Below are 27781 nucleotides of genomic sequence, written 5' to 3'. Positions count from 1 at the left end.
GAGAGGAAAAAGACATACACAGAATGAAACCAGGATGAGCACAGGAGGCCAGTCTAGCTTGATAGATAGGACAGGATGGAATACTGTGCGGTCAGTATAAAACACTACAAAAATCCACGCAGAGTTTACAAAAAAATCTCCACACCTGACTAAAGGTGTGGAGGGTAAATCTGCTTCCCAGAGCTTCCAGCAAGACAGAATTAATTCATACTGATAACGCTGGACAAACATAGAAAGCACTGAACGGATAAGTCCACAATCTGAACAGAAAAGCGCAAGCAAAAACTTAGCTTTGCTGAACTGGTCAGGATAACAGGGAAATCCAAAGAGATGTGAATCCAACCAGGAACCATTTACAAGTGGCACTGGCTGAAGGAACAGCCAGGCCTAAATAGCCGAGCAGAAGAGACGATAAGTGGAGGCAGCTGATGACAGCTAACTCCAAGGAGCAGCCATACCACTTGAAGCCACAAGAGGGAGCCCAAGAGCAGAACTCACAAAAGTGCCACTTACAACCACCGGAGGGAGCCCAAGAGCGGAATTCACAACAGCGATATTCACCTGTTCCTTGTTCCAGCTGCCGCTCCGTCTTCAGCAGTGATGCTCAGGTCAGAGGGCGGGGTGACATGGTTAGTGTGTGCCCTCTGCTGAACGTCAGTGCAGAAGATGTTAAAAATGGAGCAGCTCCGGAACGAAGTCAGATGAATATTGAAAGTGCTGGGGCCTGAGCGACGGAGAGGTATGTGATTTTTTTTTTTTTTTTTATCACAGCAACAGCAAATGGGGCAAGTTTCTTTATGGAGCATCTTATGGGGCCATTATATTTGTGCAGCACTATGTGGGGCCATAACGTTTGGGCAGCACTATATGGGGCCATAACATTTGTGCAGCATTATATGGGGCAAGTGTCTGTATGGGGCCATAACGTCTGTGCAGCACTATATGGGGCCATAACGCTTCTGCAGCACTATATGGGGCAAGTGTCTGTATGGAGGATCTTATGGGGCCATAACGTTTGTGCAGCACTATATGGTGGAAATATATTTATGGAGCATCTTATGGGGCCATAATCAACATTTGTGCCGCATTATATTGGGCAAATGTGTCTATGGAGCATCTTATGGGGCCATTATTAACCTTTATGCAGGATTATATGGGGCACATTTTAATATGGAGCATCTTATGGGCCCATCATAAACTTTATGGAGCAGTATATGGGGCTCCATATTCAATATGGATATTGAAAAACACTTAACCTACTGATGTCTCAATTAATTTTACTTTTATTGGTATCTATTTTTACTTTTGACATTTACCGGTAGCTGCTGCATTTTCCACCCTAGGCTTATACTCGAGTCATTAAGTTCCCAGTTTTTTGTGGCAAAATTAGGGGGGTTGGCTTATACTTGGGTCGGCTTATTCTCGAGTATATACGGTAACTCCAAAACATCCTAACAGGCCAAGTTACATGTTAACATAGGAACTCTTCTTTGATATCACCTTCACAAATCCATTGAACTTGTGAGTTTTTGGAGAGTTTCTGCTTTTATTTCATTCCATGAAGTCAGAATAGCCTCCCAGAACTGCTGTTTTGATGTGAACTGCCTCCCACCCTCATAGATCTTTTGCTTGATGATACTCCAAAGGTTCTCTGTAGGGTTAAGGTCAGGGGAAGATGGTGGCCACACCATGAGTTTATCTCTGTTTATGCCCATGGCAGCCAATGACTCAGAGGTATTCTTTGCAGCATGAGATGGTGCATTGGTCATGCATGAAGATGATTTTGATCCTGAAGTCACGTTTCTGCTTTTTATACCATGGAAGAAAGTTGTCAATCAGAAACTCTATATACTTTGCAAAGGTCATTTGCACACCTTCAGGAACCTTACAGGGCCCTACCAGCTGTTTCCCCATGATTCCAGCCCAAAACATGACTCATCCACTTCCTTGCTGATGTCACAGCCTTGTTGGGACATGGTGGCCATCTACCAACCAGCCACTATTCCATCCATCTGGACCATCCAGGGTTGCTCGAAACTCATCAGTAAACAAGACTGTTTGAAAATTAGTCTTCATGTATGTCTGGGCCCACTTAATCCGTTTCAGCTTGTGAACACTGTTTAGGGGTGGCCGAATAGTAGCTTTATGCACCACAACAAGCCTTTGAAGGATCCTACACATTGAGGTTCGAGGGACTCCAGAAGCACCAGCACCTTCAAATAAATGTGCGCTGCTTTGTAATGGTATTTTGGCAGCTGCTCTCTTAGGCTTCTTTCACACTTCCATCGGCAGGCGTTCGTCAGAATGTGTCAATGCGACACATCGACAGATGTCTTAAAAATAGTGAGAAATGTATGTAACGGATCCCGTTTCCTGATGGATGCATCAAATTAGGTGCTGCCTTAATTTGAATGTATAAAATTCTGGAGAGAGAGAGATATTTTCCACAGACTAGATAATCCTTCCAGGCATGCTGAGAATTCAAAAACGGCATCGGTCGCTGGATTCCTTTTTTTGACAGTCAGCGACCTACCTGCGTCCATAGACTTCCATTATAGCCAACGACGGGCAGCGCAGGACCCGTCGCTGAGCGATTTTCCGATGTGCAGAAAAAACGTTCCTCTGAACGTTTTCTCCGCCTGATGGACAGCAATTTTCCGACGGATCCAGTGCACGATGGATGAAACGGATGGCCATCAGTCGCTAATACAAGTCTGGGGAAAAAAACAGGATCCAGCAGAAAAATTTGCTGCATCCTGTTTTTTCAAAAATCGATGGATTTCAACGGGAGCTAAAACACTGAAGTGTGAAAGAGGCCTTAATCCAATAAATTTGTCTGGCAGATACCTTCCTCAAACCTTTATCTGCATGAACTCTGTATGTGCTCTGTTTCAGTCACAAATCTCTTCACAGTATGATGATCATTCTTAAAGGGAAGGTGCCACAATTTAATTTTTGTATTAAAATTGATTGTTTATATAAACAATTATTTTTAATACAAATTATTTTTTTTAACTTTAATATCTTTTTTATTATTAATTATTTTTGCAGCCACTGGGCGCCGCCATTTTGCTTTGCAGGAGTGTAAGTGTAGCTGCACGACACTTACACTCTGCAAATACGGCAGCCCTGGGCATAGGATACAGCAGTCGGCGTCCGACCGCATACCTATCATTGTGCTGTGATGTGGCCACGCCCCCTGGGCTGTCTCCACATCACAGCAGAGGCAGGAGGTCGGCACCATCTTTCTTCAACCCACAGTGGAGTGTACCTTTGAGCTCCACTGTGACTGAGAGCTGCGCTGTTGCGGTTCCCAGCGCTGACATCCTTCACAGCGCGCAGTGGGTGAGCTGGGAGGATTCACAAATCTGCAGTCACATTGAGCGACCACAAACTTGTTCCTTTAGACCAGACAATCCCTTTAAAAAGGAAACTTAACATCTTATCTAGGGATTAAAATATAGAAAGTATACAGACCTTGCCCACACTTGTCACAAATAACAATTTCATTTGGTGTTTCAGAATATTCCTCCTCAAAAACTCCAAGTAAATGTGGCGCTAAGCACCTACGGATTTTTTTAAATTCATCCACTTCAAGTGAAAAATGTTAAAAAATTCATTTATTTTCTCAAAATAAAATATATTTGTAAATTTTTTTAAAAAACAGTACAACGCGTTTCGGCTGCTATTTTTACAGTGCAGCCTTCATCAGGTAGTAAAAAAACAAAAAGAACAAACAATACAATAAGCACTATAAAAACTTTTCTTTTTGAAATTGCCACCTATGTGGATCTGAAGCAGGATCAACACATAGTTCTCCAAAGTGAGCTGCACACCTTATTGGATTATACAACATACGAAGAAGAGTTGCCTAAAGAATTGATTCCTTGAGAATCTCAACGTGCATTTCTTACCGATAGAAGGTGAGCATAACTACAAATAAAAGAAATGTTTTTAACTTGTTGGTAAAAACGTATTACGCTCAGAGGAAGCGCCGCACTTGTCTCTTTTTTTTTTTTTTTCCCCTCTTTCCCTAAACCAGGGTATTTCTAAAGAATATTCCTCCTGACATATTGTACAAACCATTTCCCCACTGTCAGAGGCTCCTGTCTGAATGTCGTTATTTTTTCTTCTTTGAGACCTTTACTGGTCAGCCACGCTGTGGAGTAGTTGGAGGCATGTGATGGAGCATTGTCCTACATGAAAATCATGTTTTTTTTAATGATACCGACTTCTTCCTGTACCACTGCTTGAAGAAGTTGTCTTCCAGAAACTGGCAGTAGGTCTGGGAGTTGAGCTACACTCCATCCTCAACCTGAAAAGGTCCCACAAGTTCATCTTTGATGATACCAGCCCATACCAGCACCCCACCTCCACCTTGCTGGCGTCAGAGTGGAGCTCTCTGCCCTTTATTAATCCAGCCTCTGGCCCATCCATCTGGCCCATCAAGAGTCACTCTCATTTCATCAGTCCATAAAACCTTTGAAAAGTCAGTCTTAAGATATTTCTTAGCCCAGTCTTGAGTTTTATCTTATGTTTCTTGTTCAAAGGTGGTCATTTTTCAGCCTTCCTTACCTTGGCCATGTCCCTGAGTATCGCACACCTCGTGCTTTTTGTTACTCCAGTAACGTTGCAGCTCTAAAATATGGCAAAACTGGTGGCAAATGGCATCTTGGCAGCTTCACACTTGATTTTCTTCAACTCATGGGCAGTTATTTTACACCTTTTTTCCCCAACACACTTCTTGTGACCCTGCTGGCTATTTGCCATGAAACGCTTTATTGTTCGGTGATCACGCTTAAAAAGTTTGGCAATTTCAAGACTGCTGCATCCCTCTGCAAGGCATCTCACAATTTTGGACTTTTCAGAGCCCGTCAAATCTCTCTTCTGACCCATTTTGCCAAAGGAAAGGAAGTTGCCCAATAATTAAGCACACCTTATATAGGGTTTTGATGTCATTAGACAACACCCCTCCACATTACAGAGATGCACATAACCTGATTTACGGTACTTAATTGGTAGTTGGCTCTCAAGCCTGAACAGCTTGGAGTAGGACAACATGTATAAAAAGTATCGTGATCAAAATGCAACTCGCCTAATAATTCTGCACACAGTGTATACCTGGCATAAGGAAAGTGAAACATAAGCATGGGGTGTACTATGTCTGACCATCACAGTCAATGGCTCCTCGGTGCTTCTGAATGCTCCCTATGCATTTTTTTCAAGTGTTTGGTCAAAGCAAAATCATAATGTCTTTTCTATATTAGGAACAGACTGATGGAATTTATGTGCAAAACGGAGAACCCCACTTATACAACGGATAGGTTTTGGCATTAATTCCACTTGTCTGTTCCTAAAGCAGAAAAAATAAATGGAATTCCCCAAAGTCTCATTCACTTGCCTGTGTTTAAACACGTACTTGAGAAATGGTACTGATGTCGTCAGTGTACGGTCTGTGTCCGGTTTTACCATCAGTGTCATCAGAATTTTTCCATGTATGGATACAGAAGCGTCTTCTTTTGCAGTGTTAGAGATAAACAGTACAGCCCACAGATGACTGATTATCCACTGATGCCATCCGTATGCTGGATGTCTTTTTCACGGACCCATAGATGTGTATTAGCACTTTTCATCTGCGATACCATAGAAAAACCACCATGTCTCCATGAGTTTAGCATGGATAGAGGCTCTGTGAAAAAAGACAGACATGTGTATAGCACCAAAGACTATAAATGATACATGCTGTGTCTGTGAAAAAGGATAGAACACGTACATGCAACATGGATGTCTGAATGAGGCCTTAGATACGAAAGAGACTTTACAGATTTACTAAATATGCCCTGTTATGACCTGGTGGTCAGGACAATAATGGACCTGGTGGTTAAGAGCACACGGAATGACCTGATAGTTACTGATAATAAGGACGAGCTCTGGGACGTGGAAACTCTGCTGACCGCAATCCCTAATCCTATCACACACACTAGAAATAGCCGTGGATTGCTCCTAACGCTCCCTATGCAACTCTGCACAGCCTAAGGAACTAGCTAGCCCTGAAGATAGAAAAATAAAGCCTACCTTGCCTCAGAGAAATTCCCCAAAGGAAAAGGCAGCCCCCCACATATAATGACTGTGAGTAAAGATGAAAATACAAACACAGAGATGAAATAGATTTAGCAAAGTGAGGCCCGACTTACTGAACAGACTGAAGATAGGAAAGGTAGCTTTGCGGTCAGCACAAAAACCTACAAAAAGACCACGCAGAGGGCGCAAAAAGACCCTCCGCACCGACTCACGGTGCGGAGGCGCTCCCTCTGCGTCCCAGAGCTTCCAGCAAGCAAGACAACAATAAAAATAGCAAGCTGGACAGAAAAATAGCAAACCAAAGAAAAACAAGCAGGAAACTTAGCTTCTGCTGGGAAGACAGGTCACAAGAACGATCCAGGAGAGAACTAGACCAATACTGGAACATTGACAGGTGGCATGGAGCAAAGATCTAAGTGGAGTTAAATAGAGCAGCCAGCTAACGAATTAACCTCGTCACCTGTGGAAGGAAACTCAGAAACACCCACCAGAGGAAGTCCATGGACAGAACCAGCCGAAGTACCATTCATGACCACAGGAGGGAGCCCGACAACAGAATTCACAACAATGCCCCAAATATGTGAATATGATTTTACACTCAAACTCTTCTAACCACACATATCCTCACACCACAATGCACTAGCACACACAGACGCACATGTACAACATATGCTGTATGGAAACAATTCAAAGACAGGCTGGGACTAAAGAACTACCCAAGCATACACATCTGCAACAGCCCATCTACAATATCATCCCTGCATAACGCGCAATGAAAACAACATTGTTTTATTTGGGCATTTACCCAGAAACAAAGAATTATTTATAATAATTTAGATAGTGCTTTGCTAACTCTGGCACTTACATTGAGAATGAATGGAGCAGAGGTGCACATGCTCGACTTCCTCTCCATTCAGATGGAACTCTTACAGCACCGTCATTCTCAGCATTGGTGGAGGTACCATTGGTCAGTCTCTCAGTGATCAGGAAGATATCTCTTATCCGATGATTACAGGATAACTTAAAAACGTGGCACAACCTTTTTAATATGGACAGCTATTGATCCATGAGAGAAGACAGACACAGGGACTCTCAGATTACCTTTTCATTCTTTTAAAGGTATTTTCCGAGACTAATTTGTTTTTAAACTACCTGTCTGTTCTACCTGGTGTCGGCTCTGAGTAGTCATGGACCGGTCTTCCATGCTGCTTTGTCGTTGGGGCTTGACTCTCTGCATCATGCCGATTGACAGACTGCTCCCAGAGTTATGCAGCGAGGAGACATGTCATTGAGCCTGATGTCAGCAGTCTCTTCATATCAACAGAGCCGGGGAGAAGATGCTGCACTGTCTTGTGATGTCAATGGAAACCACAGGATCTCCGACAGGAGCGGTCAGTGTCCACTCTGTGCCAGCAGAGATTGGAACAGGGCATAACAGGCAGGTAGGTAGCAACTAACTGCCTGTCAGTACTTAAGCCCATAACAGAAAAAATAATATTCCTGGATAAACAAGCTCCACAAACTTCTCATTCATTCTGAGACAGTCCACAAAACTCCCTATCACAGTTGTAGCTGGGGGTTCAGCTGGGGGTAGGCGCAGCGTCGGACTGGAGCACCTTGGGCCCACCAGCGAAAATGATTCTCGAGGCCCACTATGTAGCTACATAGGAATAAATGCAAGACCACCAATTGTGTGGTAAAATAGGCTAATATCAGGGTATAAAATAAGGTAGTACATGTCTTAATTATGTAGCAGGGGTTGGGATAGCTCCCTCCTAGAGTATAAAGCAGCCCCTTCATAGGGTACAATGCAGCCCCCTATAGAATATAATGTACCCCCCATAGAATATATTTCAACCAACCTCATAGTGTATAATGCAACCCCCTCATAGAATATATTGTAGCCCCTCATGCGGTATAATGCAGCCCCCTTCATATAATTTAATACAGCCCCCCAGAATATAATGTAGCCCCCTCAGAGTATAATGCAGCCCCTCCATAGAATTTAATTCAGCCCCCCTCATATAGTATAATGCAGCTCCCTCAGAGTATCATGCTGACCCCCTCATAGGGTATAATGCAGCTCCCCCATAGGGTATAATGCAGCTTTCCCCATAGGGAATAATGCTGCCCACCTCATAGAGTAGAATGCAACTCCCCTCATAGGGAATAATGCTGCCCCCCTCATAGGGTATAATACTGCCCCCTCATAAGGTATAATACTTACCCTCTCATAGGGTATAATACTGCCTCCATAGGGGATAATGTTGCCCCCTCGTAGGGAATAACGCTGCCCCTCTCATAGGGTATACTGCTGCCCCTGCATAGGGTATAATGTATCTCCCCCATATGGTATGATGATGCACCAGACTCACTGATTATATATATATATATATATATATATATATATGTATATATATATATATACAGTACAGACCAAAAGTTTGGACACACATTCTCATTTAAAGAATTTTCTGTATTTTCATGTCTATGAAAATTGTACATTCACACTGAAGGCATCAAAACTATGAATTAACACATGTGGAACTATATGGTAAACAAAAAAGAGTGAAACAACTGAAATTATGTATTATATTCTAGGTTCTTCAAAGTAGCCACCTTTTGCTTTGATGACTGCTTTGCACACTCTTGATGAGCTTCTACATAGAGGTAGTCACCGGGAAAGGTTTTCACTTCACAGGTGTGCCCTGTCAGGTTTAATAAGTGGGATTTCTTGTCTTATAAATGGGGTTGGAACCATCAGTTGTGTTGTGCAGAAGTCTGGTGGATACACAACTGATAGTCCTACTGAATAGACTGTCAGAATTTGTATTATGGCCAGAAAAAAGCAGCTAAGTAAAGAAAAACGAGTGGCTATCATTACTTTAAGAAATGAAGGTCAGTCAGTCCAAAAAATTGGGAAATCTTTGAAAGTGTCCCCAAGTGCAATGGCAAAAACCATCAAGCGCTACAAAGAAACTGGCTCACATGAGGACCGCCCCAGGAAAGGAAGACCAAGAGTCACCTCCGCTTCTGAGGATAAGTTTATCCGAGTCACCAGCCTCAGAAATCGCAGGTTAACAGCAGCTCAGATTAGAGACCAGGTCAATGCCACACAGAGTTGTAGCAGCAGACACAACTCTACAACAACTGTTAAGAGGAGACTTTGTGCAGCAGGCCTTCATGGTACAATAGCTGCTAGGAAACCACTGCTGAGGATAGGCAACAAGCAGAGGAGACTTGTTTGGGGTAAAGAACACAAGGAATGGACATTAGACCAGTGGAAATCTGTGCTTTGGTCTAATGAGTCCAAATTTGAGATCTTTGGTTCCAACCACTCTTTCTTTGTGCCACGCAGAAAAGATGAACGGATGGACTCTACATGCCTGGTTCCCACCGCAAAGCATGGAGGAGGAGGTGTGATGGTGTGGGGGTACTTTGCTGGTGACACTGTTGGGGATTTATTCAAAATTGAAGGCATACTGAACCACCATGGCTACAAAAGCATCTTGCAGCGGCATGCTATTCCATCCGGTTTGCGTTTATTTGGACCATCATTTATTTTTCAACAGGACAATGACCCCAAACACACCTCCATGCTGTGTGCTATGCCAGATGACCTGGCCTCCACAGTCACCAGGCCTGAACCCAATCGAGATGGTTTGGGGTGAGCTGGACCGCAGAGTGAAGGCAAAAGGGCCATCAAGTGCTAAGCATCTCTGGGAACTCCTTCAATATTGTTGGAAGACCATTCCCGGTGACTACCTCTTGAAGCTCATTAAGAGAATGCCAAGAGTGTGCAAAGCAGTCATCAAAGCAAAATGTGGCTACTTTGAAGAACCTAGAATATAAGAATAATTTCAGTTGTCTCACACTTTTTTGTTAAGTATATAATTCCACATGTGTTAATTCATAGTTTTGATGCCTTCAATGTGAATGTACAATTTTCATAGTCATGAAAATATAGAAAAATCTTTAAATGAGGTGTGTCCAAACTTTTGGTCTGTACTATACATATATATATATATATATATATATATATATATATATATATATATATATATATATATATATATATATAGTGGGAATATGATTCAGCAGGGATCTTTTGCTTTGGCACAAGCAGGTGGCTATGGAGTCACAAATAACAGGTTGGCGAGTTCCATATAGGCATGAGCCAGGGGTATTTTATTGTGCACACTTGTCATACGATGTTGCACTTATCAAACATAAAATAAATGTCTAAGGCCGTCTGGCCACTAACTAACAAGGAGATTCTAACTACAAAATAAACCGACAAATAACAAAGAGGTTCATGCAGTCTTACTGTGTCAGCTCTCCGAGACCAGTGGAAACATAGGAAATGAAACTGGGAGAAACAAATCTATTATCTAGTACTTCTCCCCTTGATACCTCACTATATATATATATATATATATATCTCAAAAGACCCACAATACTCACCTCTCCTCCTCGCACCCACGCTGATTCCGGCGGCACCCGCTGTGTGTCAGAGGTGAGGGGAATGATGGGAGATAGAGCGTCATTTGACACGCTCTCCTCCATTAATGCATGCTGGGGAACGGCGCTTGTGGACCTTCTACCTTATGGCCCCATGGTGGCCACATGTGCTGGGGGCCCCTGAGGGGGCGGGGGCCCTGGTCTGCAGGCAGTGTTAGCTGCAGCATGCGGCAAACGCTGCCCACTATTATAGTGAAATGAATTCACTCCTCTCCACGCCCATGGGGGCATGGGGAAGCGTGAATATTAACTTCACTTTAGCAGCAGGAACAGGCTTAGGCTTCCTGTCAATGCTGCTCCGCTTGCATCGGGGGCCCCACAGCAGCTGTGTGGTGTGCCGCTATTAGCGACACCACAAGAAACAATTTGAGCGGGCACCATTCACTAATATAAAAAGGGGGATCTCCAGATGCATTAAGTGTAAACAGACAAAAAAAGAAAAAGTGCATGCATCAAGAATTGGGATCACCACACTAATAATTTTGATACAAATATAACCATTTTTATTGTAAACACCACACAAAAACGATATTAAAAACATTTAAAAAAAAAACCAATCAGGGCAGAGGATTAGGGTCCAAATAAACATGAGTTAAATACTCAAAAAGAGCACTTCACAGTCAAATCCATTGATGCATATATCATATAAACCAAATGTTAGAATAATACTAAATAACCTGTATATGCATGCTGTTATCCAATTCAAGTAATAATGTAAATACACCGCAAACTCTTTAGAGTGACATGTTATATATACACCTAGCTCAATTGAATATCCTATAACAATACAAACAAGTGAGGTATAGCCAGAATGTATCAATAGAGCACGAAAAGGCCCAGTCCTCAGAGTGGATATTCTCAAAAGGCTTTACCAAAGGTCTTTGTATCTTACCCCAATAAGGCTAAGTGAATCACCCCTAGATCAGTCATATGGTATGCTGCACAAGTGCTAAGAGACCCACCCGTATCGATACCTAAAGTGTCTTCCTCAAGGTCAGCAGCAGTGTTCTGGTGGTGTAATACCCATATTTATATACATAAATTGAAAATTATCAATGCATAGCATTTGTGCAGACAATGGCGGCAGAAAATCAGAGATACGGCTGGACGGCGTGATACATTTCCTACTGCGCAGGTCCTAATCTCTCCCCGTCATAGGAAATCTAGTATGGAAATCATGCGCATGCGCAGTCCAAGCGGGTTGCCATGACGGCATGGATGTTGCTCTCCCCGCCACAGGAAGTCTAGCCCAAGAATCTATTATGGAAATCATGTGCATGCGCAGTCCTAACGGGTTACCATGACAACATGGATGCAGATGAATAGCATGGTGTAACCCCTAATGCACCAGTCTAAAGTTCTCACCGCCACAGGAAATATAATCACAGAGTCTAGTATAGAGATAGTCTGCATGCGCAGTTTGATCATGAAGCACACAAAAGTTTATAATAGTCACATCTAAAGCAATCGTTGATATAGAAACCTTTGAAATATAGGTGCAGCAGTGCCCCTTAGCAGGTATTTTTAACTGCAGTCCAAAGTTGGACTGCATATCACCGACAAAATTATGTGGCTCCATAGCCAGAATTTCCAATACGCGAGTCACAGGCAGGCTCCAAAGAGTTTTTATCAAACAGGGAATACCCATGCATGCAATAGTACCTTCAAAAATCGCCCACACAATATATAGCAACAGTGTACATGTCCCGCAAACTGTTGGATAGAGATAGGTTCAATGAGTAAGTACACACCAATCCAAACAGATTGATGGACACTGATATTTATTATTAATAAGCTATGTAAAATAAGTACAAGTATATGCGGGGGCCCTAGGCAGCCTCTGGTCCTGTATGCCAGCAGGTGTCAGGGCCTGGGCCCACCGGAGAATCCTCCGGTTCTCCGGTGGCCCAGTCTGACCCTAGGTTAGAGGCAAACATATGAGTGGATGCAAACCAAAAAACTCTGATTACAACTATGGTAGCGCATCCTAAAATTGCCTATAGGGGAATCTGAGCAGATGACCCCACCGTTACTGAAAGTAAATTTCTATACAAAAGCCAACTATGGTATAGTCATGGAGATCATATAGTGGTAGATCACAGTCCTGCAGATTACAGTACAGTTTTAGATAGTATCTTACAGCTCATGTTTTTTGGATTAAGTCATTCATTTTTCCCTTGTTTTCTTCCGTCTGGCCCAGATCGACATGACAACTTCTCCATTCACAACTTATCTGCAAAGATTACAAGAAAACCATCTGTCTTCTCACATTTCCAGCAACCTCTCCATCTTTTCACAACCTGCAGAAACTCATTATCCTGCTGATACCCCAGTGCTGAACCGCTGCTGCAGTATGTGTCCATACTACTGCACCTGCTGTGTGGTACAATAACAGTTCTCCTCTTACTGCCCCATATTATATTGCCCACTTCTGTGCCTCTTGCTTAGTAATAATGCCCTCTAGATGGTAAAATTGCCCTCTAGAAAATATTAATGCCCTGTGCAAGTGGCCTAGAAAACAGTGTACACATTTGATGGTCATATCATGGGCCCACAGCTCCCCTTTATAATACCCCCACAGCTCCCCCATATGCAGTATATTGCTCCTACAGCTTCCCTATATGCAGTATAATGCCCCCACTGTGTCACTATATGCAGTATAATGCCCCCATAGCTCATTAAACACAGTATAATAGGTTCACAGCTCCTCTATGCATAATATGATTGGATCACAACTCCCCTGTACGCATTATGGTGTTTCCACAGCTCCCCTATACATAGTATAATTTACTCAATTCTCCCCTGTACATACTACGATGTCCTCACTGCTCCCCTAAAACAGAGTACAATGCCTCCAAAGTATCCTCACACTGTATAATGAAAACCAAACTGTATAATAGCCCTCACGCTGTATGATGGTCCCCTCTATAGTATCCCACATTTTATGATGGTCCTCACAGTAGTCCCCACTTAAGGGCCCCCACATTAGCTCATATACTGTATGAGGGCCCCCCACTAAATGATGGCCCCACATTTGTCCCCAAACTGTATATTGGCCCCCACATTAGCCCCCATACTCTGAGGGCATCCACATTAGCTACCATAATGTATAATGGCCTCCACACTTTAAAGTGCCCCACAGTAGCGCCTAAAATGTATGAGCCCCCTACCCAACTGTATGAGGGTCCGCCACACTGTAATGATACCCCCAGTGTCACACCAAAAGTTTTAATTAAAAAAAAAATACTAAATCATATATTCACCTAATCCAGGATCTCCCTGCACTACCGCTCTGAGCGATGGCAGAATGATGCTTTGGCAGAGGTGTTCTGAACTTCCTGTGCATGTGCCAGCCCCTCGCCCACTGCATCATTCTGCCGTGGCTGTATTGCAGGGACATTGTATCTCTGCTCTGCCATAGCGTTTAACTGTATTGTTGCGCTATAATAATAATCTATATTTTTATATAGCACTATCATATTCCTCAGCGTTTTTTGCACACATTATCATTACTGTCCCCATTGGGGCTCACAATCTACATTCCGTTATCAGTATGTATTTGGAGTGTGGGAGTTTCCACAGAACCAGAAGGAAACCCACACACACGGGGAGAACATACTAGCTCCTTGCAGATGTTGTCTTTGGGATTTGAACCCAGGTCTCCAGCGCTGCAAGGGTGCGGTGCTAACCACTAAGCTACCATGCTTTCTGATACAGTTAAGGGTAGTGTAGCTGTGAATGAGGCCTGCGACAACTTCCCACTCTGTGCCCTTGGTAGCTACACTACTGCTTGCCACATACAGCATGCACTGTGACACCCCCAGTCCATCAAAGTTCATAGCAGCACAGGGTGTAAAGCGATGAATTCAATAGATCCCCATGCCCCTCAAAGTATACTGTAACATCCACTAACACAGACGTATTCAGTGCCACACGCAGTACACAGGGTAATATGTCCCCAAGCTCTAAGGGGATGTTTCCACCTGCCATATTCTAAGCGCTTTGGACGGGGCGGGTGTATGCTGCGTCCGCTTTTGTATTTGTGGTGATTATCACGACATCCTATACATAGAACGGTGTTATTTATCTTGCGGAGACAGATTATTGTTATTAACAGGTGCACCTGCCCTACATATATCCATTTACACCCTGTACACCTCACTCCCTGATGAAGCTATAGCGAAATGTGTGTTGGAGTGGCGTAATGGGGAAGTGGTGTGTCATTTTGGTTGGTATTATTACATTATCATGTATTTTTTTTCATAGGACTTTTTTTCTAGTGGGCTTCTAATTAGGCTTGATCTGCTCTATATTCAACTTAACCCTTTAACGACTTCCGATACGCCTTTTAACGGCGGTAGTTAAGGGTACTTAAACCACAGCGCCGTTAATTAACAACGCTGTAGAAAAAGTGTATAGCGTCCCCCAGAGTCGGATTTTCTCCAGGGTCTCGGCTGCCAGGGGTAACCGAGACCCCAGAGAACATGATTCGGGTCGGTTTTTACCGACACCCGGGTTGTGATCGCTGTTATTAACCGTATAATGGCAACCGCAAAAAAAGAGTGCAATTTTCCATTTAATTTCTCTGTCCTCCGATGTGATCGCACATCAGAGGACAGAGAAATAGGGTCTCCGATCACACCCTGATACTAGTGTCTCCTGAAGTCCGTGGATCCTCCTGCTTCTCCCCACGGCTGCTGGCATCTTCTTCCAGTAAGAGAAAAACGGGCCCATGCGCAATGCGCCCGCTGGCAACAATAGGAAGATTTTTCCTGTTGGTTCATTTTGGTCACTGTGATAGACCCTATCACAGTGATAAAAATTTTAAAAAATAGTAAATAAATCCCCTATTTTTCACCCTATTAGTTAGGGAAAAATAATAAAATAAAGAAAATGTATTTATTTCTGTTTTCCCTTTAGGGTTACAGTTGGGAAAAAGTTAGGGTTGGGGCTAAAATTAGAGTTAGGGTACGTTTCCACGTTAAGGATTCGTTCAGGATTGGACATTGCTTACAGCCACAGCTTCCAGATGTTACAGCATAGTGAAGGGGATTTTATGATATCCGGTCTCCACTATGCGTGCAGGGCCACATCCGGCAGCCCTGCGTAACTGGACATGCAGTGCATCTTTCCAGCCTGCAGCATGTCTATTTATCTTGCGTCTCCGCATGATAAATAACACAGTCTATGAATGTGATGTGGTGATTCTGCATGTGTTCAATGAACACATCCGGAATCACCGCATGTATAACAGGAGGCGGCGCTTTCAGCGGAACAGGGTAACCGCTGCGACCAATGCGCAGAAATTATGACCCATAGAAACATACCTTTAGGGTTGGGGCTAAAGTTAGGGTTAGAGTTGAGATTACGGTTAGGGTTGGGATTAGTGGGATTAGAGTTAGGGTTGGGATTAGGGTTAGGTTTGTGCTTAGGGTTGGGATTATGGTTAAGGATGTGTTGCTCCCTCCCTTCTGAGCTGTGCTGTGCACCCAAACAGTGGTTAACCCCCACATATGGGGCATTCATTGTATTCAGGACAAATTGGACCACAACATTTGTTTGTCCAATTTTTCCTGTTACCCTTGGGAAAATTATTAATAAAATGTGGGCTAAAAAATCATTTTTGTGGAAAAAAAATGATTTTTTTAATTTTCACGGCTCTGAATTATAAACTTTTGTGAAGCAATTGGGCGTTCAAAGTGCTCACCACTCATCTAGATAAGCACCTTGGGGGGTCTAGTTTCCAAAATGGGATCACTTGTGGGGGTTGCTACCGTTTAGACACATCAAGGGCTCTGCAACAGCAACATGACCCCCATCATCACTACTACCCTTCTGAGCTCTGCCATGCCCCCAAACAGTGGTTTACCCCCACATATGGGGTATCGGCATATTCAGGAGAGATGGACACCAAAAAAATTTGTGGTTCATTTTCTCTTTTTACACTTGTGAAAATAAAAAAAAATTGGTTCTGTAGTAAAATGTTTGCAAAAAAAAGTTGAATGTTCATTTTTTCCTTCCACATTGTTTCAGTTCCTGTGAAGCACTTACGGTAATACACTTTTTGAATGTGGTTTTGAGCACCTTGAGGGTATGTGTCGACGTTCAGGATTGCATCAGGATTTGATCAGGATTTGACGCAGGTAAAATCTGCACCAAATCTGCACCTGAGGTCACTGGCAGGTCACCTGCGTTTTTCATGCGTTTTTGACTCGTTTTGATGCGTTTTCATGCATTTGACGCGTTTTTTCATGCGGATTTGTGTGTGTTTTTGTAAGCTCAATAAAGATATACAAAAAAAAGGGTGATGTCATTTCTTGTCCAACCTCTTCATTTCCATACTCCATTGAAGAATAATGTTTACACACACAGGCAGATGATAGATAACATATAGATTGATATAAATCATCCAAAACAAAAAGTGCAATACGAAGACACCGTATTAAAATTATTTTTTATTAATTGTAATATAATATAAAAAGATAATAATGTACAAAATAAGGCTGATAAGTATCGAACACACTATAATGGTATGATAGGACACCTCAAAATTTGCAAAGTATTACATAGACCTTGTACTCATGACACATAAATATAGCACTAAAGAAGAATTAATTAATACAGATAGTATAATAAATAAATAAATATACAAGTGTATTTATCATATAATCCCTAATCAAAAAAAAAAGTGAAAATAGTATATATAATGAAAAATAGTGCAAACAAATGCAAAAATTGTGCAAAATAAAGACACAAAAAAATGTATGAACAAAGGTGCATGTGAAAACTAAGAGGGAAAAAACGCTAAATATACCAAATATATTGCACACACCCAACCAAAATTATATATATATGTGTGCACAATAGAGCAAAAATTTGCCAAAATAATGATCTGGGCGCTAGAAAGTGCAAAAAATGTGTATGCGGTATTACAATCCTTGCATATAGATAAGGTGTACTGCTATAAAGTGCACATGTGCATGGGCGCTAGAAAGTGCAAAAAATGTGTATGCGATATTACAATCCCTGCATATAGATAAGGTGTACTGCTATAAAGTGCACATGTGCTAGTGCTATGAACCAATACTAGGTCCCTATATTGCACAATACCACACTCGGCCACAAGAAAAAATAGTGCAACAATGAAATAGGGTAACCATGAAGATACAAAAGTGCTAATAGTGCCTTACTGAGTCGGCTGCTGTAGCAGCACATAAAATAAATATAAATCAAGTTGCTAACAGAGGCTCCACATACCTATAGGTGCTCAGTCCCTACGTACGTTTCGGCTATTGCCTTCTTCCGGGGGCGTATATACATATATATATATAGATTGATAGATGATAGATAAATCTATCTTATCTATCCATCATATCTATTATCTATCTATAAATACAGTTATATGAAAAAGGTTGGGCACCCCTATTAATCTTAAGCTTAATGTTTCATAAAAATTGTTTTTTTTTGCAACAGCTATTTCAGTTTCATATATCTAATAACTGTCGGACACAGTAATGTTTCTGCCTTGAAATTAGGTTTATTGTACTAACAGAAAATGTGCAATCTGCATTCAAGCTAAATTTGACAGGTGCATAAGTATGGGCACCCTTATCATTTTCTTGTTTTAAATACACCTACCTACTTTTTACTGACTTACTAAAGCACTTTTTTGGGTTTTCTAACCTCACTGAGCTTTGAACTTCATAGCCAGGTGTATGCAGTCATGAGAAAAGCTACTTAAAGTGGCCACTTGCAAGTTGTTCTACTGTTTGAATCTCCTCTGAAGAGTGGCATCATGGGCTCCTCAAAACAACTGTCTAATGATCTGAAAACAAAGATTATTCAACATAGTTGTTCAGGGGAAGGATACAAAAAGCTGTCTCAGAGATTTAACCTGTCAATTTCCACTGTGAGGAACATAGTAAGGAAATGGAAGAACACAGGTACGGTTCTTGTTAAGGCCAGAAGTGGCAGGCCAAGAAAAACATCAGAAAGGCAGAGAAGAAGAATGGTGAGATCAGTCAAAAACAAACCTCAGACCACCTCCAGAGAGCTGCAGCATCAACTTGCTGCAGATGGTGTCACTGTGCATCGGTCAACTATACAACGCACTTTGCACAAGGAGAAGCTGTATGGGAGAGTGATGCGAAAGAAGCAGTTTCTGCAAGCACGCCACAAACGGAGTCGGCTGAGGTATGCAAAAGCACATTTGGAGAAGACAATTTCTTTTTGGAAGAAGGTCCTGTGGACTGATGAAACCAAGATTGAGTTGTTTGGTCATACAAAAAGGCGTTATGCATGGCGGCCAAAAAAACACAGCATTCCAAGAAAAACACTTGCTACCCACAGTAAGATTTGGTGGAGGTTCCATCATGCTTTAGGGCTGTGTGGCCAATGCCAGCACCGGGAATCTTGCTAAAGTTGAGGGACGCATGGATTCCTCTCAGTATCAGCAGATTCTTGACAATAATGTTCATGAAGCTATATCACTAGAGGTGTGATCACAACCAAATGAATTGACCTCACCATGGTACAATATAAAATCACATTTATTAAAGTAATTAAAAACAACATATATAAGTAACAAACAAGGGTACTGGAACCACAGAAAGAGGGACTTTTCTAGCATAGGTTACCCACAAATATTGTGTGGACTATCACAATAAATAAGAGTAATATCTCACAAGGATGACATGCCTGTATGTGCTATGTGGTGCACATGCCCCCCTGGCTATAATAATGTATAAAACTAGATAGCTAAATGCTAGTATTCCTAGTTTCCTAGATAAGCCATGCACCCCCAAGAAAAGGCATAGACATCCGAAAGAAGAAGCCGTGTGAAACGCGCGTTGGGGCAGAGGGACGCCGAGGTTTACCCCCTGTTTTGGTCAACTATCAGGTATATTTTCTCATCTTTCGGATGTCTATGCCTTTTCTTGGGGGTGCATGGCTTATCTGGGAAACTAGGAATACTAGCGTTTAGCTATCTAGTTTTATACATTATTATAGCCAGGTGGGCATGTGCACCACATAGCACATACAGGCATGTCATCCTTGTGAGATATTACTCTTATTTATTGTGATAGTCCATACAATATTTGTGGGTAACCTATGGTAGAAAAGTCCCTCTCTGTGGTTCCAGTACCCTTGTTTGTTACTTATATATGTTGTTTTTAATTACTTTAATAAATGGGATTTTATATTGTACCATGGTGAGGTCAATTCATTTGGTTTGGATCACACCTCTAGTGATATAGCTTAATGTGTATGGTACAGTGTCCCCTTTTTTTTTAGGGACATTTAGTAACACTATAGAGCAAATCTTGTGAATAAATAATGTTTATGAATCAGTGACAAAGTTGAAGTTACGCAGGGGATGGATCTTTCAGCAAGACAATGATCCAAAACTCCGCTCCAAATCTACTCAGGCATTCATGCAGAGGAACAATTACACTGTTCTGGAATGGCCATCCCAGTCCCCAGACCTGAATATCATTGAACATCTGTGGGATCATTTGAAGAGGTCTGTCGATGCTCGGCGACCATCAAACTTAACTGAACAGGAATTATTTTGTAAAGAGGAATGGTCAAAAATACCTTCATCCAGGATCCAGGAACTCATTAAAAGCTACAGGAAGCGACTAGGGGCTGTTATTTTTGCAAAAGGTGGATCTACTAAATTTTAATGCCACTTTTCTGGTGGGGTGCCCATACTTATGCACCTGTCAAATTTTGTTTGAATGCACATTTTCTGTTAGTACAATAAACCTCATTTCAAGGCAGAAACATTACTGTGTCCAACAGTTATTAGATATATGAAACTGAAATAGCTGTTGCAAAAAAAACAAACAATTTTTGTAAAACATTAAGCTTAAGATTAATAGGGGTGCCCAACCTTTTTCATATAACTGTATATCTATCGATAGATATATCGATAGATAGCTAGATGGATATATCGATAGATAATACATAGATAGATGACAGATAGATACGATAGATAATAGCAAGCTTGATCTTTAAGATATCTATATATCTATAGATATATCTATATATAAATATATCTATAGATAGATTGTCCATCTACTATATAATTGTATAAGGGTCACTTCTATCTTTATTCTGTCTCTCTGTCACGGAAATCCCAAGTCGCTGATTGGTCGCTGCAAAACGGCCACGACCAATCAGCGATGGACACAGTCCGGCGGTGAAATGGCCGCTTCCTACTCCCCTGCAGTCTGTGCCCCCTCCAGTCAGCGCTCACACAGGGTTAATGGCAGCGTTAAAAGACCACGCTGTGCCGCAGTGTAAGGCATTCCGTTAACGCTGCTATTAACCCTGTGGACCAACTTTTTACTATTGATGCTGCCTATGCAGCATTAATAGTAAAAAGATCTAATGTTAAAAAATAATAATAAAAAAAATCATTATATTCTCACCCTCCGTCGCCCCCTGGATCCAGCCGAGGCCTTTCCCGCTCCTCGCGACGCTCTGGTGACCTGTCCATGCATTGCGGTCTCGCGAGATGATGACGTAGCGGTCTCACAAGACCGCTACGTCATCATCTCGCGAGACTGCAATGCACTCTTGGGACCGGAGCGTCGTGAGGAGCATCGGTAAACACCTCGCCTGGATCCGGGGGCCGACGGAGGGTGAGTATAGAGCTACTTTTTATTTTTAATTCTTTTTTTTAACAGGGATATGGTGTTCATTGCTATATACTATGTGAGCTGTGTTAGATACTGTGTGGGCTGTTTTATATACTACCTCTATGTGCTGTATACTATGTGGACTGTGCTCTATACTACGTGGCTGTGATATATATTACATGGCTGGGCAATATACTGCATTCCTGTGCTCCATACTACGTGGCCTGTGTTATATACTGCATGGGCAGTGTTATATATTACGTCTCTGTGCTATATACTACGTGGCTGGGCAATATACTACGTGGCTGTGCAATATACTACGTGTCTGTGCTATATACACTGTGTTCCAAATTATTATGCAAATTGGATTTAAGTGTCATAAACATTTGTTTTGTTTTTCAAATAAACTTGTGGATGGTATTGTGTCTCAGGGCTCAATAGATAACTGAAATCAATCTTAAACACGTGATAATTAGTTTTCCAGGTGATTCTAATTAAAGGAAAACTACTTAAAAATGGTGTTCCACATTATTAAGGAGGCCAAAGGTTTCAAGCAATATGAGAAATAAAAAGGATCTCTCTACTGCTGAAAAGCATTAAATAGTGCAATGCCTTGGACAAGGTATGAAAAAATTAGAAGAGATTTGTGTGAAGAGATTTGTGACTGAAACAGAGCACATACAGAGTTCATGCAGATAAAGGCATAATGATGAAGGTTTCTGCCAGACAAATTCATTGGATTAAGAGACCAGCTGCCAAAATACCATTACAAAGCAGCAAACAGTTATTTGAAGCTGCTGGTACCTCTGGAGTCCCTCAAACCTCAAGGTGTATGATCCTTCAAAGGGGTGCTGTGGTGCATAAACCTACTATTCGGCCACCCCTAAACAGTGTTCATGAGCAGGAACGGTTGCAGTGGGCCCAGACATACATGAAAACTAATTTTCAAACAGTCTTGTTTACAGATGAGTGTCGAGCAACCCTGGATGGTCCAGATGGATGGAGTAGTGGATGGTTGGTGGATGGCCACCATGTCGCAACAAGGCTGCAACATCAGCAAGGAGGTGGAGACATCATGTTTTGGGTCAGAATCATGGGGAAAAAGCTGGTGGGGCCCTTTAAGGTTCCTGAAGATGTGAAAATGACCTCTGTAAAGTAAATAGCGTTTCTGACTGACAACTTTCTTCCATGGTCTAAAAGCAGAAATGTGCTTTCAGGAGCAAAAACATCTTCATGCATGACAATGCCCCATCTCATGCTGCAAATAATGCCTCTGAGTCATTGGCTGCTATGGGCATAAAAGGAGATAAACTCATTGTGTGGCCACCATCTTCCCCTGGCCTCAAACCTATAGAAAACCTTTGGAGTATCATCCAGCACAAGATCTATGAGATTGGGAAGCAGTTCACATCAAAACAGCAGCTCTGGGAAGCTATTCTGACTTCATGCAAAGACGTACAAGCAGAAACTCTCCAAAAACTCAAGAATGCAAGAATTGTGAAGGTGATATCAAAGAAGGGTCCTATGTAATGTAACTTGGCCTATTAGAATGTTTTGGAGTTAAATAGCTTTTTTTGTTCAGTGAATGTGACCTCCCAATGCTGCAAATTCCACAAATGAGCATTTTCAGTACTTTAAAACATATCAAATGTTTAGAAATTCTACTGTGCCTAATAATTTGGAACAGTGCATTTTGATTTTTTATTTTTTTTGGAGATTATACTGTTATCATTGGGCGGTTTCTTCAATAAAATTCGATGTATAATCTAATGGGTGATGACTTTTAGTGGACTGACTGTCATTTGCACCGACCATTTAGGAAAATCCGAGATAAATGTCATCTGCATAATTATTTGGAACATAGTGTACTACGTGTCTGGACAATATATTACGTGGCTGCTATATCTACTGTGTTGGCTGTGCTATATACTACATGGGCTGTGTTATATACTACATCGCTGTGCTTTATAGTACGTGGATGTGCTATTTACTACGTGGCTGCTATATACTACGTGGCTGTGCTATCTACTGCGTGGGCTGTGTTATATACTATGTGGGCTGTGTTATATACTACATGGCTGTGCTATATACTACGCGTCCAGGCGCGACCAATCAGCGATACTGGCGTAGAATTTAACCCCCGCTCACAGCGTGACATACATACATACATACAACCATATTCTAGAATACCCAATGCGTTAGAATCGAGCCACCATCTAGTATATATATAATCGTCTAAGAGTCTGTTTGTCTGTAACGGAAATCCCGCGTCACTGATTGGTCGCGGGCGGCTGGTGCGAGCAATCAACGACAGGTGCAGTCAGGCCGTGAATTGGTGCAGGATTGAAACCACGCTTCGCTGATTGCTCGCACCCGGCTAGCCGCGACCAATCAGCGATATTGCAGCGGGATTTAAACACCACTTTGTAAATAAAGTACATACATATTCTAGAATACCCGAGGCGTTGGAATCGGGCCACAATCTAGTAGATATATAATAGCAAGGCCGATGTTTATGAATGAATGTTTAATTTAAAAAAAAGGGAAATAAAATGGCGTGGGCTCCCGCTCAATTTTCTGCGCCAGAGGGGGAAAGCCGACGGCCGGGGGCCAATATTTGTAGCCTGGGAAGAAGGAAATACCCATGGCCCCTCCCAGGCTATGAATATCAGCCCACAGCTGTCTGCGTAGCCTTTACTGGCCATTAAAATAGGGGGACCCCCCCCCCAAAAAAAAAAAAAATGTGGGCTCCCACTATAATTTATAGCCAGAAATGCTACGCAGACAGCTGCGGGCTGATGTTCATAGCCTACAGAAGGGCCATGGATATTGCCCCCCCCCCCCCCCGGCTGCAAATTCCAGCCCACAGCCGCCCCAGAAATGGCTCATCTGTAAGATGCGCCAATTCCAGCACTTAGCCCCTCTCTTCCAACTGCCGTGTAGTGGTGGGATATGGGGTAATAAGGAGTTAATGTCACCTTGCGATTGTAAGGTGACATTAAGCCGGGTTAATAATGGAGAGGCGTCAATAAGACGCCTATCCATTAATAATCCTAGAGTAGTGAAAGAGTCAAAAAAGAAATAAAGACACAGCCAGAAAAAAGTATTTTATTATTCTTAATTTCACCATACTTACCATACTCGATCGCCTGCAAAAAAACGTAAAATAATAAACTGTATACTCCCTGTCTGACGCAGTCCAATTAATAATGGGTGTCCCACGACGATCTCCCCTATAGAACAGTGACATCGGGTGATGTCACTGCTCTATAGGACCCTCAGTGACACACTGAGACAATTACTCCTGCAGTGCATCACTGAGAGGTTACTGAAGTTCACTGGTCTCACTTTATGGCAATTGCTGCGTCGGAACTTTCTCGCACAACAATGCCAAAAGTGAGACTAGGGACTATTTTCTCACAGGGGCATAGGAATACATTGTGAGGAATGCATTGTGGAAGGATACCTTCCATCATTGTATTCCTGGTGCCCCTGGAGAGCGGTCACACTCTTCTTGGGACACTCGTTTTAATTGGATTTCTGTGGGTCAGGGAGTATAGTGTTTGTTTATTATTTTAATATTTTTTACAGGTGACATTGGCTTCGGGGATCAAAGTGACAAGTGATGGTATGTACTCTATGTTTAATGTACTGTATGTCTATATGTATGTTGTATGTATGTACTGTATGTATGTGTTGGGTGTATGTTGCATGTCACATGTCATTGCATGTTGCATGTCACATGTTGTCGCATGTCGCCGCATGTTGTTGCATGTCGCATGTCGTCGCATGTTGCATGTCACATGTCGCATGTTACATGTTGTCGCACATGCACCGCATGTCCGTTTACGTGTGTCTGTCGCCTCTGTGTTTTACCGCATAGTGGAGACGGGATTTCATGAAATCCCCTCCACTATGCCGTAACATCTGGACGCTGCGTGTTTGACGCTGCGGCTCTACGCAGCTTCAAACACGCAGCGTTTCCTTAACGTGTAAACATACCCTGAGGGGAGTAGTTTTTAGAATGTTGTCAAGTTATGGTATTTTCTGTCATGTACACCCCTCAAAGTGACTTTAAATGTGAGATGATCCCTAAAAAAAAAATGGTTTTGTAAATTTTGTTGGAAAATGAGAAATCGCTGGTCAACTTTTAACCCTTATAACTTCCTAACAAAAAAAAAAAATGTTTCCAAAATTGTGCTGATGTAAAGTAGACATGTGGGAAATGATATTTGTTAACTATTTTGTGACATATCTCTCTGATTTAAGGGCATAAAAATACAAAGTTTGAAAATTGCTAAATTTTAAAATTAAGCCTCATATGAGTTATAGCCTCATATAGTGACAGTGGTCAGAATTGTAAAAATTGGCCCGGTCATTAAGTACCAAATTGGCTCTGTCACTAAGGGGAAATGTGTAAATGTTTTGGAATGGCCAAGTCAAAGCCCAGACATTAATCCAGTTAAGATTCTGAGGTCAGGCTTGAAGATTGCTGTATTGCTGTTCACCAGAGCAAACCATCTAATATGAAGGAGCTGGAGCAGTTTTGCCTTGAGTATTGGGTAAAAATTCCAGTGGCATGATGTGGAAAGCTTATAGAGACTTGTACAAAGCGACTTGCAGATGCAATTGCCGTAAAAGGCTCTACAAGTTTCTGACTTTAAGGGGTGAATATTTATGTACACTAACGTTTACAGTTATTTGGTCCTATTTGTTGTTTGCTTCACAATAAAAATAACACCAAATGTTCACAGTTGTAGGCATGTTCTTAACATGAACTGACGCAAGCTCTCAAACTTTACAGTTCATGTTAGCAGCATCATTTTGGTAAATGTATCACTTTGTTTATGTTCAGTAAAATGTTGTTCAAAGACAAACATGCAGTTAAAGGGAGCCTGGCACCCCAAAAATCGAAAATGAGCTGTGGCCACCGGCATCAGGGGCTTATCTACAGCATTCTGTAACGCTGTTAATAAGCCCGCGATGTATCCTGAAAGATGAGAAAAAGAGGTTATATTATACTCACCCAGGGGAGGTCCGGGTCTGATGACGTCTTACGATGATGTCCTCTTCTTGTCTTCACGCCGCAGCTTCGGCGCAGGCGTACTTTGTCTGACCTGTTGAGGGCAGAGCAAAGTACTGCAGTGCGCAGGCGCTGGACCTCTTTGACCTTTCCCTGCGACTGCGCAGTGCAGTACTTTGCTCTGCCCTCAATAGAGCAGACAAAGTACGCCTGCGCCGGAGCTGCGGCGTGAAGACAAGAAGAGGATGCCATCGTAAGAAGATAAGAGGCCCCGGACTGGACCGCGATGCCCATCGGACCCGGACCGCAGCGGGGAGCGCCCCTGGGTTAGTATAATATAATCTCTTTTTCTCATCTTCCAGGATACATTGGGGGCTTATCTACAGCATTTTAAAATTCTGTAGATAAGCCCCTGATGCTGGTGGCTGCAGCTCATCTTCGATTTTTGGGGTGACAGGTTCCCTTTAAAAGGAAAAGTTAAATTTTTGCATGCATTGTGTTTGTGTTGAATAATTATGTTCCTTAAAATAATGCAGTAATAATTATGAAACCAGTTAAGAAATTATTAAACAAAAAAGTTATAGCAGTTTGTTTGATAAATTTGTTGCTTTCAGATAGTTTCAAAGTTCCCTACATGTAAATTCTATATACATTTCATACTTGACAATCTAGTACTTGTCTAGTCCATTTAAAGGGAAACTGTCAGCAGGATTGTTCACAGTAACCTACAGACAGTTTCAGGCCGGCGCCGTTATGCTGATTAAAATGATACATTGGTTGATTAAATCAGTCTTGTAGTTGTTGTTTAATTTTTATTTTAAGTTTTGAGTAAATGATATGCTCCAAATTCAGGTGACAGTGTCCCTTTAATAATTGTATGCACAGCACAGATACTGGAGCCTGCCCGCAGAAGCGGTTGTTTTTTTTCAATCTATATATATAATTGTCTGAAGGTTTTTCCGTCTGTCTGTCTGTCTGTCTGTCCTGGAAATCCCGGCTCTCTGATTGGTCGAGGCCGCCAGGCCTCGACCAATCAGCAACGGGCACAGCGACGATGATGTCATAAAGGACGCAGACATCCCACGCCTCTGATTGGTCGAGGCCGCCAGGCCTCGACCAATCAGCAACGGGCACAGCGACGATGATGTCATAATGGTTGCCATGGCGACGATGATGTCATAAAGGTTGCCTCGATCAATCAGCGACGGACACAGTCTGCCGCGAATTCTGGAATCATCATTGTCCATATATTACAGGGACATGCATATTCTAGAATACCCGATGCGTTAGAATCGGGCCACAGTCTAGTATGTATATATAATATTAATTATGTAAACTAGGGGCCAGGTCATTAAGGGATCAGTTACCTATAAGCAGTCTTCTGTATGATTAGCTGATCCGAGCACCACATGAAGAACCCCCCTGAAGCTCCGCCCTGGAGCACGAGAATATCATTAACTCAAAACTGAAAATAAAGATTAATAAACAACCACAAGATGGATTTCATCAA

General features: G+C 42.1%; 1 protein-coding gene across 1 annotated transcript in view; it reads left to right on the top strand.

The window, feature by feature from the left end:
- Window positions 1-27781, top strand: part of PGAP1 (post-GPI attachment to proteins inositol deacylase 1) — a 1319879-nt gene that overhangs the window by 773662 nt on the left and 518436 nt on the right. The window lies entirely within an intron of this gene.

The sequence above is a fragment of the Ranitomeya imitator genome, chromosome 7, assembly GCF_032444005.1.
Source record: "Ranitomeya imitator isolate aRanImi1 chromosome 7, aRanImi1.pri, whole genome shotgun sequence".
Classification (NCBI taxonomy): Eukaryota; Metazoa; Chordata; class Amphibia; order Anura; family Dendrobatidae; genus Ranitomeya; species Ranitomeya imitator.
The sequence above is the reverse complement of the archived record's forward strand: the minus strand, read 5'-3'. Positions and strand labels throughout refer to the sequence as shown.